The sequence below is a fragment of the Danio rerio genome, chromosome 14 (genome assembly GCF_052040795.2).
Source record: "Danio rerio strain M-AB ecotype USA chromosome 14, GRCz13ab, whole genome shotgun sequence".
In the NCBI taxonomy this organism is placed as follows: Eukaryota; Metazoa; Chordata; class Actinopteri; order Cypriniformes; family Danionidae; genus Danio; species Danio rerio.
The window spans coordinates 41,602,817-41,619,833 of NC_141034.1; the positions used below are offsets into that span (position 1 = coordinate 41,602,817).

The 17,017-nt window shown below is 34.8% G+C and overlaps 1 long non-coding RNA gene across 4 annotated transcripts in view; it reads right to left on the reverse strand.

Annotated features, from left to right (window-relative positions):
• The window catches only part of LOC137487534 (uncharacterized), a 298,360-nt gene that overhangs the window by 210,725 nt on the left and 70,618 nt on the right, over nucleotides 1-17,017 (reverse strand). Inside the window, exon 4 of one of the 4 annotated variants that reach the window (XR_015507806.1) lies at nucleotides 13,712-14,508. The exons of the other annotated variants lie outside the window; for them this stretch is intronic. This is a non-coding gene — a long non-coding RNA (uncharacterized LOC137487534). Of the gene's footprint in view, nucleotides 1-13,711; nucleotides 14,509-17,017 lie in introns of those variants that run through there. 4 annotated transcript variants of the gene reach the window in all.

A 17,017-nucleotide genomic window follows, 5' to 3' on the forward strand; every position in this document is an offset into this window, starting at 1 on the left:
CTGTGTGCGACTCATTGAAAAGCTTGAATTATCACCACAACAAATACATCAAATAATCATTGAGAAAGTTCTTACTGTAGTATTTCTCACAAACGTTACGTGAGATCTGCTTCATGTCTGTCACTGTGCTGTTTATCTGACGCAGTCGAGATAGAGATTGAGGCACACTCTGACAGGCACGTAGGAACGGTGGGCAAGGAGAACTAGCATTAAAGGCACAGGCAACAAAAACAGCTACAATGTGTTCAGAGCAGAAAATTCCAATGTTCTGAAATGTGTAATAAATAAATTGAAAAAAAAGAAAAGGAAATTACATGATTATTACATAATAAATTACATAATTACATGATAAATTACATAATTACAAATTACTTCTATCTGTAAAAATGGTTTGTTTAGAAATGATATGTTCATCTCTGTATTTTAATTCACTTGGTTTATTTAGTGTGGACCAAAAAAAAAAAAAAAAAAAAAAGGCACATTTAAACAGCCTTAATGCAGAAGTGTTCTCATTTTTGTGATTGCTGAAGAACTGATGGGAGACATGACTACAAAAAATAAGCGTTAGAAAATGGTCAAACCACTTGCTCTATAAACAAGTGTGCTCATAACTATACAGACAAAGTAGAATAATATAATAAGAAAAGTTTGCAACATCAAGCAGCTTTCTGCTGTCTTTTAACATCTGAACACATGAATTAAAGTGAAAGGGTCAGGAAGTCTCCAGCCAAAAAGATTCAAATGGCTGCGCCCACTCGTACGTAAAGAATAACGAGAATAGTAATGTGTATTATACTTTATATAGTATAGTATTTACAGCTGCCAATAAATGCTGCAACTTACTGTAGTATCAAGTATTGTAAACAAATAAACTAATAAATTCTGTAGTATACTTTAGTTTATAAACTATAGTAAACTGTAGTGTATTGTGGTATAATATACAGTTAAGATGTTAAAAATTACAGTATTTGATAAGTTGTAATAGTTATATAGTCTATAGTTGTTGTATAACTATAGCAAATATGGTTCAAAACTTATAGCATTTATATTAAATTACTTTAGAATTTGTTAACGTGTGCACACTACAGACCAATTCAATGTGGTCATGTCATTGGCCCATAAACATTTCCTGCTTGTTATCAAACTATTTCATTAATGTAACAAAAGGCAATTCAATTGTAACTTAATGTTAAAACAGCTATCATAACATTATTTATCAATATGTGGCTCTTTTTGGATTCTTGGTAGCTATAGTAATTAAAAATGTAAAACAGGACTATTGTTTTTGTTTACATCCCTCAAAATGGTCTATATGTTATTGAAATAAATTTTCAAGCACATATTCAATAAATTTTGTTTATAAGAAACATCTTATAAACAATAAACAATCTTATGACTTAAAATAAAATCATCAAGTTTTGTAATTTATTACATAAAATATTCAAAAATCATCTTACAAATTTTGTTATTATTATTTTTTACATGTGACCACACGTTGTGTGGTTTTGTAACAATTATAACAGTTGTTTAAAGCTGAGGCTCTATCTCCCTAGTGTTTATCTTTATCGTTTTTATGGTTGTGGCATGCTATTGACACATTAAACAGTTATTCATGGTGTTACCCATCTTCCACAAGCATTTTTTTAAAATCTCCACGGTTTACAGACTTATACAACAACATGTTTTGCAGTAGCACTTTCACTATTTTGTAAGTAATGACATTGTCATAGTCATAACAATCCTGTTTCAAAGGGGTCATGAACTGAGATCTCAACTTTTGCTTCAGCTTTTGATATATAACTGTTCATCATTGTAAAATAACATCTTGTAAGTTTCAGTGCTGAAAACATCATTGTTACTGAATAACAGCCTTTATAGACACTAGAGCTAGAAAACGCCAGAACCTGAAATGCATCCATCTATGACATCATAGAAAGGTAAAACAACACATCCACATATTATCCATGCATCATTCTCTAGCTCCACCCATTTGTTTTGTTCTACCACAGACAAGCAATAAACAAGCTGTTAAATGTAATATTGTGTACAGCCTGGTTGTGGAAAGACACATTCGCTGCATAAGCTTCCTTCAGAGACAAAATAAAAAGGAGGGTTTTAAATAATCTGACATAATCTGTTAATTTACTTATTACTATTTTAAAATAATATTTAGTATTTATTTATTTTTATTCACGTTTTAACATTCATTATTAATAAATAGCTACAGGATGAGGCTGTAGATTATACATTTATTCTGAAGAGAGCAGATGAACAGAGACTGTGCTTATCCTGCTTGTCAGAACACTGCATAAATTAAAATTAGAATCAATGGCTGTCTTTGACCCATTTTGAATATAATTTTTTTCAGGGGTTTACTGTTATTTGGGAAAATAGCAGCAGCAGCCTAAACACCTATAATGTCACTTCCTGCACTTCTGTGAGACGAACAATACAATTATATTATGGAGTGAACAAATGTTTCATTTAAATAATGCTACCAAAGTCAAAAGAATAACTGCATTAGAACTGCAGGCTGAAATATGTTTATGCTACACATTCAACGATTCAAGGAGAGAAGTTCTGTTTTTATCAGGCTATTTTAGATAATGTGTTGTTATTATGATTACACACAAACAATAATTATTCATAAAAATGTTACAGTATTTAATGATATTTTAGTCTTATCTCTACGACCAAAATAAATCACAAGTAATGTGAGTCGTTTAAAGAAAATGTCTTAAGCTTGTCAAAGACTCATGCACACAATATTTTGTTTCTTACATTGCAAAAGTGAAATCATAGCCTGATCAGAGTAAAAAAAAAAATAAAATAAAAACAGTGACTTCACATTGCACAAAATCTAAAAGTGAAAGCAAACCGTTGAAAACACATATTAAATTCCTTACATAAATTAACAGGGGATTTGAATACTAGTTTAAACTGTTATCCAATCATAGCAGTGGACAATTTTCAATCTGTGAGTGCAGACCAACCAGAAAATCAGCATGTTCTCTGAGAAAAATAGGGTAGAAAAAAATGCTTATTACTTACTGATTTTGATGTTTTCAATAGTAAATTTCACATGAGTGTCATAAGTAAGCCTCCGATGAGAAAATACAACAATAACATTTTTTTTTTCAGTTCAGTTTATGACTTCTTTAAAATCCTAAAATCCTGAATAACAACATGTTAGATATGATTAAAGCAGCACCGATGTGTCTATGAGCAGATCAGGAGGTTTAAAATTCAATCTGTAAATGGCTCAGGTATTAAATTTTATATCGGCACAGACCCAAATTCCCGGACATTTTTTCTTAGATTGTTGTAAAAGTTTAATTGGGGGAAAAGCCTCATATATGCACTTCTGGGGCCTCGTGTATCAACGCTGCGTACGCACAAAAACTTGTTTCACGCTCAGAATCGCTCACGTTTGGATTTACTAACAATGAACTGAACGTGGGAATGTGCGCAGGTTCACGGCAGCTTTGTGGCAGGCGTACGTACATTTTTTGTGCGTGTCTGTTTTATTTCCATTGGCGACTCCTAGAGGCAGTTGTGTTAAATTGCTCTCTACAAAGTGTCTGAGCCTTGCAATGGCAGCTGTATGAGACGGGTTCAGCAGGTATATAAGGTTTCCATACCATACATTTGACCAGCTAAACATTAAAGCACAATTTGCAGCAGTCGCCTGTTTTCCCAATGTAATCTGAGCGATCTACCGCACGCACATTGCTATAAACACACTATCTGAAGATGAATTTGCATGCGTGAATCAGAAACATTTCCATACAATAAATGTGCAAATAAAATATGATGCTTATTGATATGAACTTATTGATGATTCCTACTTGTCTTTCTCGTGATAAATAGTTGGCAAAATCTGATATGTAGCGGGGGAAAAAACAAGAAAGAGTTCATCAGACGCTGGATTCGAGCCGAGCTCATGCTCGAACGTATCAATTCATGATCACATGCATCTTACGAGTAGCGCCACTGAGACTGTTAAGCGTCCTGCAACATTTTACAGATATAAACCACACTATTTCTTTTTTTTAATGCACTCAGTGCGATGTTCAAACCCAACTGTGTTAACCACATCAGCTAAACTCTCCCACTCTATTTTTTTCTTTTGTTGTTAATTCCGAAGAACAAACTTGCAAATAACACCGCTTTTCTCCGGTCTACCTCCGAAAGGAGCACCTCCAATTCACATTCTGTTCAAAGTTTCTCTTTTTGCTTGCTTTTGACATTGCTTTTTCGTTGGGTTTTGCCATTAGCATAGTCATTAGCATATTCATACGGGGGAGGAGGCAGGGAGGGGTTTTGTGCTCGTGCATGTTGCGCTCAGTTTCACGTTCATTCAGATGTACAAAAGAATATGCGTGAGATTCGGCGTACGCAGTGTTTCATACATCTGAAATTTTTACGCACATTTACAGCTTTGTGCGTACGCAATGTTTTAGTAAGATTTCCACGCAAGTCTTCGTACATGAGGCCCCAGATGTCTCTATTAAACTGTAATTGGCAAAATTTCTATGAAGAAACAATTCTCTACCATTTTATTGGTTCTGTCAAGTGATAGGCTATCCCTAAAAGTTGTTTAAATGTTTAGAGATGGTGTGACCAAAGTCTCTGTAAGAATGAGTCTTTGGTGTGACACAACGCGTACCTGTCCGTGCCTTTGATGTACTGCTTGATGCTTCCTACGTCCTTGTCGCAGCACCAGTGGCAACAAAATTAGGCACCTAAATGCATATGCTGATTCAGTGATCCTGCTTGTTAGACAGCTCACATCAATCAAAAGAAAAGGTCCACATTGTCCCCTGATAGGGTCAACAAACTGGACTGTCTTAGCAACTGGCTGAATGTATAGGAGAACTAAGCAAAATTGTTTCTACTTTATAACTAATGTTATCAACTTACAGCATTACAAAACATTACAATAAGTGCAATTCTTTGTATCCAATACTTTATTATTATTATTTTTATTTATTTATTTTTATTTATTTATTTATTTTCAGTTTCCATTTTTGCAATGCCTGTATTTTGGCATTTTTTTGCAGTCCAAATAGGATCCAAAATGGCAATATTTTTTTTTCTTTATTGGCATTGATTGTTTTGAAATTTAAATGGAATTAACATGCCTGTGTTTTATTTCTGTAATAAATATGGCTTTCAAGACAGTATCTTGGTTTATTGTGGGTATATTGTTTACATTAAGAAATTTAAATCACACTTGATAAAGTGCAGAAACACATTTGATTGTCAATCCCCCTTTGTACATGTCATGAGAGGTGAATCTCTGCCTTTAGAATAGAAAGCCCTGAGTGGAAAGCAGGTGACCAACATTACAGTTTTAATGTCACACCAGCAGGTAATGTCAAGGAAAATAAGTTTAAGGATGACCAAATGAACACCATAGTCTTCATAGACAACCTTTATCTGAGCCATGTCTTTTGACATTTTCAGTTTTTCACAGAGATAACATCAGTCCTGTTTTGAATTTGCCACTATGCTGATGCACAGGCCTTTATAGCTCCACCCTCTTTTGAAAAGACACAATCTAATTTGAATTTAAAGCGACAGTCACCAAAATGGGACAATTTAAATCAAAGTCTAAAATGGGCTGTTTCAAAGAGTTATAAAACATGTACCTGTGGGGTATTTTGAGCTGAAACTTCACATAAACATTTGGCTGGTTTTGTTGGTTACATGTCATTGTTGATATCAGCAGATTCAATAAGAGAAGGAGAAGAAGAAAAAAAAAAGAAATGCTGTATGCTGTACCTGTCCAACAAATCAATGTAGTTGGATTAAGGAACGCCATAGTATTGTTTTCCTCGCCATGTTCATTCAGCAATTGCCTCAGTGATTGATGTAATCCAATGAAAAGGACTTAGATATTGTTTATAAAGTAATACATCTGCTATATTTCAAAATTGTATTGCGGGAAAGGATGGGGAGGGGGTCTATAGACAAGTCTCAGCCCACCTATCTTTATGTCTCCCAGAAAAGCAATCTGTTTTCTAACTTACAGCATCTGGATCCACACGTCTGGTGTAAACCTTTACAATACAGGCTTAGTGTATTGAGCTCCAAGCTGCTCAGGGCCAGCAAAGAAGAGTTAAGCAGGAATATGGTGGCTTTAAGAAGTGTTATAAGCAGCATATTTTACTGCTGTAAGAAGAGATTTATGATAAAAGCAGCTTCTGGAAATGTAATGAGAAATTAAATGGATAACATGTCTCACACGCGTGACCGAGGTCATGGCTGGCCACAATGAGTGAATGAAATGAGGAGTGTTGTTTTTCCACCAGATTAGCATTAGTATGACTTCTCATATTGTGACTTGACGTTTACTGTGTTTCTGCAGCATACCAGAACAGTAGATTTATCAGTTATTGCACCAATGCCTTTTTTATTAACTTCAAAATAATAGTAACGCCTGTAAGACCTAACAAAAGCTACAGGACTCAGTGGAAACTTTCCATCTCCAAATGACTCTACCATCATTTTTCTCAAAAAAATAAATAAATAAATAAATAAAAATAAATAAATAAAAAAAACATACTTGTAAATATGGTATGCTCAGCTTTTAGATTTAGGCCCAATCCCAGTTCTACATCTTAGCTCTTCCGCTTACCCCTCATTTTCTGTCTTTATGTAAAAGGGGCAGGGGTGTCCCAATTCTCTTTAGCTTGAACGCGTAGAGCTAAGGGGAAGGGCTAGACATCCCTTGAAGCTGAGATTTTTTAGGACCACACTTGAAAGCAAGGGGTATAAAAAATTTCCCAGAATACACCATCCACAACAACAGCATGGCTGCACACAAAAGTAAGGAGATGCACAAATTAGTATTTGTTGTCATTATTATGAATTTTTACAATAAACAGGCATATGTTCTATTAAATACATCAGTGGTTCTTAAAGTGGGGGTCGGGACCCCCCGAGGGGTCGCGGGACATTGAAGGGGGGGGGGGGGGGGGGGGGGGGGGTCGCCTGGTGATTTCCAAAAATCTATTTATTTTTAATAAACCATAAGAATTACCTTATTTTATTCATAACCTACTAAAAAAAGAAAAAAAAAAATAGTTGTTTATATAGTTACTATGTACTACTGTTTAAAGTTACTTTATAGCTTATAGTTCCTAGTTCTATTGGATTGCAACCCCTGGGGTAATTACATTACATTAAAGACACAGCAATAGCATCAGATGCAGCAGATTAATTTTATAACACCAGGTTAAACTTTCTAGCCTATTTACAGCACTGATATACATTACAAAAAATTCAACCAAGAATAGACCTGGGTCTATTGGTGTGCGCGCCATTGCATGCAAGATTTCTGGATTTATAACCACCTCAGAAGATATTGGGGGTCGCGAGTCACTGGCATTGTTATTTTGGGGGTCATGGACTGAAAAGTTTGGGAATCCCTGAAATACATAACCGATTTTGTGTTTTACCTTTATGGTTTAAAAAATGCTAAACAAAAGGCCGCTAAATCTATAATCCCTAATAATAACTCCTGTACAGCAGTCCTGCAACATTCTGTTACACAATGTCACTTGAATACCCTGTAAGAAAAGTCTAGTGGCTGAGAATGACGCTAATGTTATTTTCTTGTGTTTACATAGATGAATATGGCCACGGTGTAAATGCACAGTACAGTTACGATCTTATTGCGACATTATATTGTTATGATAACATAATATCATTGCCTCCAGTGATTTCCTGAGGATAAATACTAAAATATAAAGCAACTGGAATAGTTACAGCAGCCACGATCGTCTGATCTCATAACATGGTTATGAAAAACATGGTTGAAACATGAAACATGTTCTCATTGAAACATGGTTCAATAAATGCTATGGTCAAATAAAAGTTAAAACTGCTTGCTTGTAATGAATTTTTTTTTTTTAGGTCATAAGTTATTTTCAAGCACAATAAACCAAACGCTTTTTTGTGATACTCATCAGTGGGCCTGCATTAATTATGTGCACCCAGAAAGCCATAGATTTTTAGCCCACTGTCCCTTGGTTGCCACAGCTGATTATGTTTTATGCAGTGGATGCCCTTTCATTTCAATCTCAATAAAAAATAAAAATAAAAAAACATGTAAAAAAATGGTTTTGTGCTCTATATTTTAAACCCTTTCTCTTATATAGGATGTAGAAACAATTTGTATTGAAGTTAGGGATGATTCGATCTCATCTCCATTTACAAAGAAATTCATTCATTCATTTTCTTTTCGGCTCAACCCCTTTACTAATCTGGGGTCGCCCCAGCGGAATGAACCGTTAACTTATCCAGCACGTTTTACACAGTGGATTCCCTTCCAGCCACAACCCAACACTGGGAAACACCCATACACTCTTGCATTCACACACATACACTACAGCCACTTTAACTTTTTCAATTGATCAATACTTGTCTTTGGGCTCTGGGGGAAACCTGAGCACCCGGAGGAAACCCACGTGAACACAGAAATGCCAACTGACCCAGCCAGGGCTCAGACCAGCAATCTTCTTGCTGTGAGGCAATTGTTTTACCCACTGTGCCACCATGACATCTTACATAGAAATATCCTAATATATATATATATATATATATATATATATATATATATATATATATATATATATATATATATATATATATATATATATATATATATGAATACTAATTATGATAAATAAATAGCTCGTTTAGTTAATAAAAACAGTCATTAAACAATTCATGAGGCATTAATAAATATTTACCCAATATTTTTCTTCCATTTGTGTTTATTTGATTTCTGTACTTCAGTGTATCTACTGCAGGAGATGTTTGTTTCTTTAGAATCTGTTTACAGTGATGAAAGCCGAGTTCACAGTTATGATCTCTCACCTTTAATTCATTCCTTCCCATAGAACCTGTTAAGGTGCAAAACTCCAGCCAACATTCTGATCTAAGCTTGGCAAATATCCGAAGAAAGGCGCTTACAATCACGCTTACAAGCTGCTTCCCCTCTTACTTCCTGCTGTTTCATCTGCTTACTCACTCTTTAACAACAGAATGGGCCTGAATATGCATCTAAAAATTGAATTCTGACTTGTTCAGTTTGTGTGTTGCAGTATGTCAGTGTTGTATTGTATATATGTTTTTTTTTTTTTCTTTGTCTGCTTTCAGATTTTTGGCAGCCCAATAGCTTGTTAAGATTCTGTCTGGCATCATAACAAGTGGGTTCGTCGAAAAGGTTTGCTAAGGCTCTTGTTGCAAAGTTGTACACAGCAGCAGATTCTCAGGATCATTTCAAAAGGAAAGAAACAGGAATATGTTTTTTTTTCGGAAATTTGTCAAAGAACAAAAAGAGGGAATAGGTCTTGGAAAATGAGCTGATCTCGTACGTGTTGTATGTTCTTTGTGTGTCATTACTCTTGCGATTTGCTGAAGTTTCATTTCTGAAGCACTTTGTTTTGGCAGGCAATACATTCCTCACCTGTGAGGATGAAATGTGGGGAACTTAAATCTTTTCAGGTAAGGTTTAAGATGTTAAAGTGATTTTTATAAATCGACTTAATGCGTTTAAGTCAAGTCTGAGATCTCATTATAAATTGGGGAACTGTTTTCAAATAGATGCTTTGAAAACACTGTTCATAATTATTTATAATCATTCTACAAATGCATCTATAAAGAAACAACAAACATTACACTGTATTATAATGACAGATATGTCTTCACAATAATACTTATTATAATAGTGTTATCAATACGCATTACTTAAAGCCATCAATGAGGCATTTACAAAGGCAATTAACTGCATTATGTCCCACATTAAGTATTTATAAGCCATAGGGCTTTTTCTTTGCAAAAATCAGACTGGCTTCATAGAAAGTGTTACCGTTGAGGTACAATATTCACTATATATCATTTTCAAATAACCCTGAAGACTAAATGCCAAGAATGCAAGACTATTTGGGAGTGCAGCCTCTTAATGCAGTTCTGAGGGGAAACATACGTTAGGAGAAGGATGCAAAAAGTTATCACAAAGGTTTAAAGTCTCCATCTCAGAAATATAGTAAGAAAATGGAATGCCCCAGGAACAGTTCTTGTAAAGGAAATATGTGCTAGACCAAGAAAAATATCTGAAAGGCAAAGAATGGTTAGAATGGTCAGAGACAAACCACAGACCACCTCCAAAGAGCTCTAGTAATATGTTGCTGCTAATATTGTCAAAGTAGATCATGTCACAATCCAGCAAACTCTTCACAAAGAACCGCTCAATGGAGGGTGATGCAGAAGAAGAATTTTCTGCATTATGCCAACAGGAAGAGTCATTTGAGATATGCAAAGGTTCATCTGGACAAGCCTGAATCATTTTGGAAAAATGTACTGTGGACAGATGCCATGACCATAGGTGCTTTGCATGGCGGAAAAAGAACACAGAATTCCAGAAGAAAAACATGGTCCCCACTGTAAAATATAGTAGAGGGTCTATCATGCTTTGCTGATGTGTGGCAAGCACAGGTTCTTGTCAGATCTTGTCAAATCTTGTCAGAGTGGAAGGATACATAGATTTCATCCAGTAGCTGCAGATTCTTATGAAGTTAAGAGGCAGAAGTTATGCCAGGGTTGGATATTTGAGCAGGACAATCACCCAAAGCACAGTTCCAGATCTACCAAGCAATTAATGCTCAGACAAGATAGAATAGTCATCCCAGTCCTCAGACATTATCAAAAATCTATGAATTGATTTGAAAAGGGCCGTTAATGTTCAGCACCCATCAAACCTAACTGAACTGGAAAATGTTGCGAGAAAGAATGGTCCAAAATGCCTTTAGCAAGAATTCATGGACTTATTGACTATAAAAAGCATCTACACACCGCTATTTCAGCAAAACTTGGCTGTACAAATGACTGATGTCATAATACTGTTGGGGTGTCCAAATGTTTGCATCTGTCTGTTTTTGTTATGACTTAATTGCATTGCATTGGTTGATTAAATAAATGTTATGTCAGAACTGAAATGTTGCTTTTCCCGAGGGTATAAAATATATCCAAATTAAACTGCTGATTTGAACAGCCAGCAGACTATGTATTGCAATTATAAAAATGATCAGGGGTGGCCAAACTTTTACATAAAACTGTACATATTTAACCGGAACGGACACAGCATGTTTAATAATAATCTACCACGATTGTTCTTTCATATCATCACGTATCTAAATTACATAAGCGATTTTAAAGTAAATAATAAACAGTGTAAAACATGTTCTCACATTATTTTTTTTTTAATGAACATCTGTTTTCAAGATTGAAGGTCTGGTTCTTAGGCAAGCAAAAAAAAAAAATGTGTATAAAAGGCTTCTGAAAGAGAGAAAAAAAAAATGAAAGCACAATACATTTCCAAGGCTATTTTAATCTGACTATATTGTGCTAAAAAAAGGGTGAGTACATAGATAATAGCTTCCCTTGGCTGAACCCTGCAATGATAGAAATCACTTTTAAAGGTTTAAAACTCTGATGATGCATTATTGAGCCAGTGCTTCCTCTCAGCTGAATGTAAATAGCAAGCAAATTAATGGTGAAAAATCCCCAAGGCAGGTGGAAAGGGCAGCATTTGATCATCAGATGCAAGTTTGATGAGTACAGTCCGCGGACAATACCTCACCATCAATGCATTGCACATTGTTGATTAAGAGCTGCCAGTCTCCCCATGTGGTCTTTCAAATGATGGCCATTATCCATAACAAAACAAGACAATGAATATAAGATTGAACAAATTTGTCAGTAATGCTGGAACTGAATCAAGTCTCAGTCGAACCTCTCATATAAAAGACTTCCAGACCTTTTTTTTTGTGAATAATCTGAAAGTTTAATCCATCAATCTTGTGGTCTGGCAGCTATAGAGGTTGTTTGTGCCATACATTTGACGCAAGTGTAAAGATAGTGAAAAGAGAAGAACAAAACAGAACAGAAAGAAAAGGGACAAACAAACATTTTGGTTATGCAAATTGTTATCCAAATAATAACCGAAAGGCTCCAACAGAGAGTGAGCAAATAACCAAAAGTAATTACAGCAGCACTCCAGTGGAACAATAAATCCTTGTTTAAATTTGCTGTGGTATTCCCTTGCTTCGCCATAGCCATGTTTCAGTACACACTTATTGCCTGAAGAGTCTACAACATTAAACAGATACAAAAGGCAGGTGAATGGTGATTAGAAAAGTACGCTACCAGAGAAAAGTCGGCTGTTTTTTTCTGGAAAGTTATGGCAATGTGATATATAACATGCATTTCAAATACAGATATAAAGCATTACTTTGCTACAGCAATCCATGTTTTATAGAGGTTACATGCATATCAGATACCACCAAACTGCCCATACTACTTTATAAATATTGCAAAAAACCATGAAAATATGAAATAAATAGGAAAAAAAGTGTCCACAAAACTTACATTAATGAAATAAACTTTAACTATGAAGCCACATATCAATGAAACAAAATCTCAATTGAAATGCAAAACTAGAGTCACATGGCTTTGTTTTTTAATTCAATGACCCAGGGTCAATTATTCCTTAATGTACATGTTTCAAGACTAAACTGCCCAGTCTTGTGTGGAGCCCAAATTATGTTAGAAACTGCAATTTGCCTTTTTCCCCTTGACTATCTTAAGCAATTAAATTAATTAATAAAATACATTTTTGCTAAACATTGACAATTTTTTGTTTGTTCTACAACATAATCTACACACACTCACTCCTCACATTTTCTTACACTATCTAGTTACTTTTATGAAACTGACTTAAACATACAAAACATTTAAAAACATTACAGTGTGTTTAAAGCTGATATGTGCCTCATTTACTTTGCAAAGCAATACATTTAGGTACACTCGAAAATAAAAAATCTAGAAATTATGATCCAAAGTGGCAGCTATGGCAACCCTAAAATGTAGTGGGAACATTCAGACCAGAGGAAACCCACACGAACACGGGGAGAACATGAAAACTCCACACAGAAATGCCAACTGACCCAGCTGGGACTCAAACCAGTGACCTTCTTGCTGTGAGGATGACAGTGCTAACCACCGAGCCATCGTGCCGCCCATGGTGGGAAAATGAAATAAATTACTTTTTTTTTTTTTTTTTTTTTTTTTTCATATGCAGTACACTGTAATAAAGATTTGTTAATTAACATGTACTGTATTTTATGATTTACATGTTTTATCTGTTTATTTACAGTCAAGAATTGCATTATGTGTTCTTTATCTCTGCTCTGTCAACGTTTGATGTTAAAAATACAACTCTGCAAGTTGAACAGGGTAACTTTTATTGGTATTTCAGTAGTTTGAAACAATATAAGAAATAATATAGAGAGATAATTAAACATATAATAAAGAGAACAATTACTGGCAGTTTATTTGCAAGTTTTGTATCATATTTTACAACACCAGACAAAATATCACTTTAAACTATTAAAGATGTAAAAAAAAATCACTTTTTCAAAGTTAAGTCAACTTTTCAAGATCAAACATTGTTGAAGAAAAGATCAAAATTTCATAATGTAATTCAGACACATGCATAAACAAACAAATCACTAAACATGGAAAACATTTAATTTACAGACATTACAGTATATGTTATTTTTTTATAACATATAAAATTTTAGTGCAATAGCATTGGACCGTCATCGTAAGCTTCAGATTTGGCTCCAGTACTGACTAATCTAATGTATATGCACAAATATAAAATTGTAGAGCTTCCTATTAAAACTATGAATTTAAAAAGATACATGCTACATGGTCATAATACATGTAATACAACAAGCATTTAGTTTGGGCTAGCTTTTCCTAGCTTTAAAATGCCCTTGATGGGTGAACATTAGCTAGTGGGGGAGTGTCTTACGTCTCTCTAGGTGTGAATTTTTCATGACCATTATCACTCCCATGCATATAGCTGATGTGACCCAAAACAGACTTTGCAAAATGTATTTCATGTAAAATGTATGTATGTATATCAGGCCCATTCAGTGTGGTTTTTTGGACCTTATTTCAGCTATATTTTTATCTCCAAAGCCTGCCTGCCTGCCTACCATCCATCCATCCACCCATCCATCCATTCATTTATTTTCTGCTGCGTTTCCTGGGCCGGGTCGTGGGGGCAGCAGTCTTAGGAGACAACCCCAGACTTCACTCTCCACAGACACTTCCTTTAGCTCCTCCGGGGGGATCCCGAAGCGTTCCCAGGCCAGCCGACAGACATAGTCCCTCCAGAGTGTCCTGGGTCTTCCCCGAGGGCTCCTCCCAGTGGGACATGCCTGGAACACCTTCCTAGATAGGTGTCCAGGAGGCATCCGAAACAGATGCTCGAGCCACCTCAGCTGACTTCTCTCGATGTGGAGGAGCAGCGGCTCTACTAAGAGCTCCTCCCGCGTGTCAGTACTCCTCACCCTATTCGTAAGAGTGCACCCAGCCAACCTTCAAAGGAAACTCATTTCGGCTGCTTGTATCCAAGATCTTGTCCTTTCAGAAACCACACATAATATTTGTTTTCTAAAAAAACGCAAGCATGTACATGATTATTTCTTACATATTATTGTAGCAGAGCTTGTGCTGAATGCAAAAAAAAAATAAAAATAAATAATATATGTTGGTCAATAGCATGCAATAAGCACAAATGTCAGGGCATGTCAAAACATCTTAGGGGCCACAAAATCACCTCAGAAGTAAAACTTACTGTTAACCAGGTTATTGACAAGTGATACTCATCTCATTTATTTTTTCTCCTAAATTAAAAACCTCATCATTAAAGCTCAAATTTGAATCTGAAAAGAATCCCAGGACAAATGCTGTACACTTTCAGAGTTCTACCACCACACCTATTTAGTAAAGTCAACTGAACAAAACTTCTTTGTTATAGAAGTGAACACAAAACATACTGTACGCCAAAAATCTCTGAAATAAGACAGAATTCATATGTAACTGCATAAAAGCCTTACAGAGTGTCAGCGTAATGTCATCATTGTGCCTGTACCATCTTAAAGGGTGCTGTTTTTTGAGTCAAGAGGTTGTCAAGGCTTGTGATGAATGCCTGTATTGATTCCTGAAAAAGATGCTGCATTGTTCTTTGACCTTCACTGACAGAGTCTGCAAAAATACTCTAAAACTTAAAATGGAAAAACGAATGGATTCTTTATTTAATATACTTTTTTTTTTTTTTAATCCAACTTATTATCATCTGTGAAACCATAATGTTTATATTCAGTTGAGCTTTGATATACACTGAAAAGACCCTGAACTTTAGATATTGTTTTGTATCATTGCAGACGGAATGTAGTGCTGGAGGACATCAATATGTCAATGTCCTTGTCAATTAAGAACATGAATATTAATGATGATCTATAATGAAAATGGTGGTGGCCCTGGGATACATTCTCTGAGAGAAACGCACAGATAGAAATACAGCTAGCATAATGTATGCCTTTTAGTCATGCTGAAGATCCCGGATGACATTTTGTCATATCAAAATATCTGTATAATTAGACTAAACAAACACCAAATGTCATTTGTCCTTTTGGTAGGACAACTTTTAATTGAAATCTTCTGCACCTAAGAAACCAAAAAAATAATTACATTTTCACATTTTAGTCTCTAGCTAAAGTCTTACGAAATTAAATCAAACCTCCAAAGTGTTTGCAATAGTGGAGCGTTTCTTACAATATTAGTAACGATTTGTTCTGGCCTTTTTACTGCACAGAGCCACCATAAGATGGTTTAAAAGTCCACTCTATAGTCATTTGGAGTAAATACCATAGACCACAGACATATGTGTTTTGAGTGGGAAAAAAAAAAGAAAGAATGAAATGTATATGGCTGTGAAAATAATGAAACACTTGAGATTTATCTAATTAGAGTGCAGTGAGCAAGCCAGCTAATTAAAGCACAGTGAATAACAATATATGGTCGAGAATCAGCAGCTGGCATTACTTACAGTATTTTCATCTGAAGCAATTTCATTAGTAGCTGTCTGTGTGCTTCAGACACTTAAACTATTATGCTTATTTTTCTTTTCCTTCTGGAAATATGTTAACAATGGAAAGCCAGTTGGAAGGTCATTGCTTTTCTTTTCTCAGTTTTTGTTTTTCACTTCAACAGTGTGGGCTCTTGTATTTTAGACTTATAGCATAATTCTTATTCGTGTTCTTATTATTATAGCACTTTTTTTTTAAGATTTACATTTAGAGCTAATGTTGCTAGGTACTTTGTGTTGTGTCACCAGTGCAAATGTTATATATATTATATATATATATATATATATATATATATATATATATATATATATATATATATATATATATATATATATATATATATATTTTTTTTTTTTTTTTTTTGGGATGTAACAATATTGTAAATGCCGTCATAACGCAATAGTATTTTTTTTCAATTTTACCGTAGGTGCATGACTCAATAAAACTATATTTCTGAGAACAGTTTGCTTAGGCGAATGAAGCGAACGGGAGGTAGCGGGAACTACAATTCCCATCAGCCTAGTAATGGTCATCATTCTTTGCGGTCTGTTGTCACTACAGATCCAGTAATACGGACATGGAGTGTGTTGCTAGTAGCGGGGAAGAAAAAGAGCTGGAAATGATCGAACCTATAAAGAGGGTTTTAAATCGGATGTGTGGAAGCATTTCGGTTTCTTTCTAAAAAGATACGAAAAAGTAAAAAAGGTGACAGACAAAAAGCAAAAAGAATTGCCTCAATTATTAGCTTATCAGCTTATTTTAGCCATATACAAATAAATTTATAATAAAAAAAAAACTGAAACCAACAGGTAAATATTGTTGTTCATGATCTATTAAATTACTTACTCCAAAATATGTATTAGCTACTAAAGCTTTTTTTTTTTTCTTTTTTTTTTTTTTTGTAAATGCAGTCCCAAGTGAATAACAGGAGTGTTAAATCCCCAAACAGCAGCAGACTTCAAAGTCTTAGTATTACATGCCCCAAATAATAAAGTTATCAA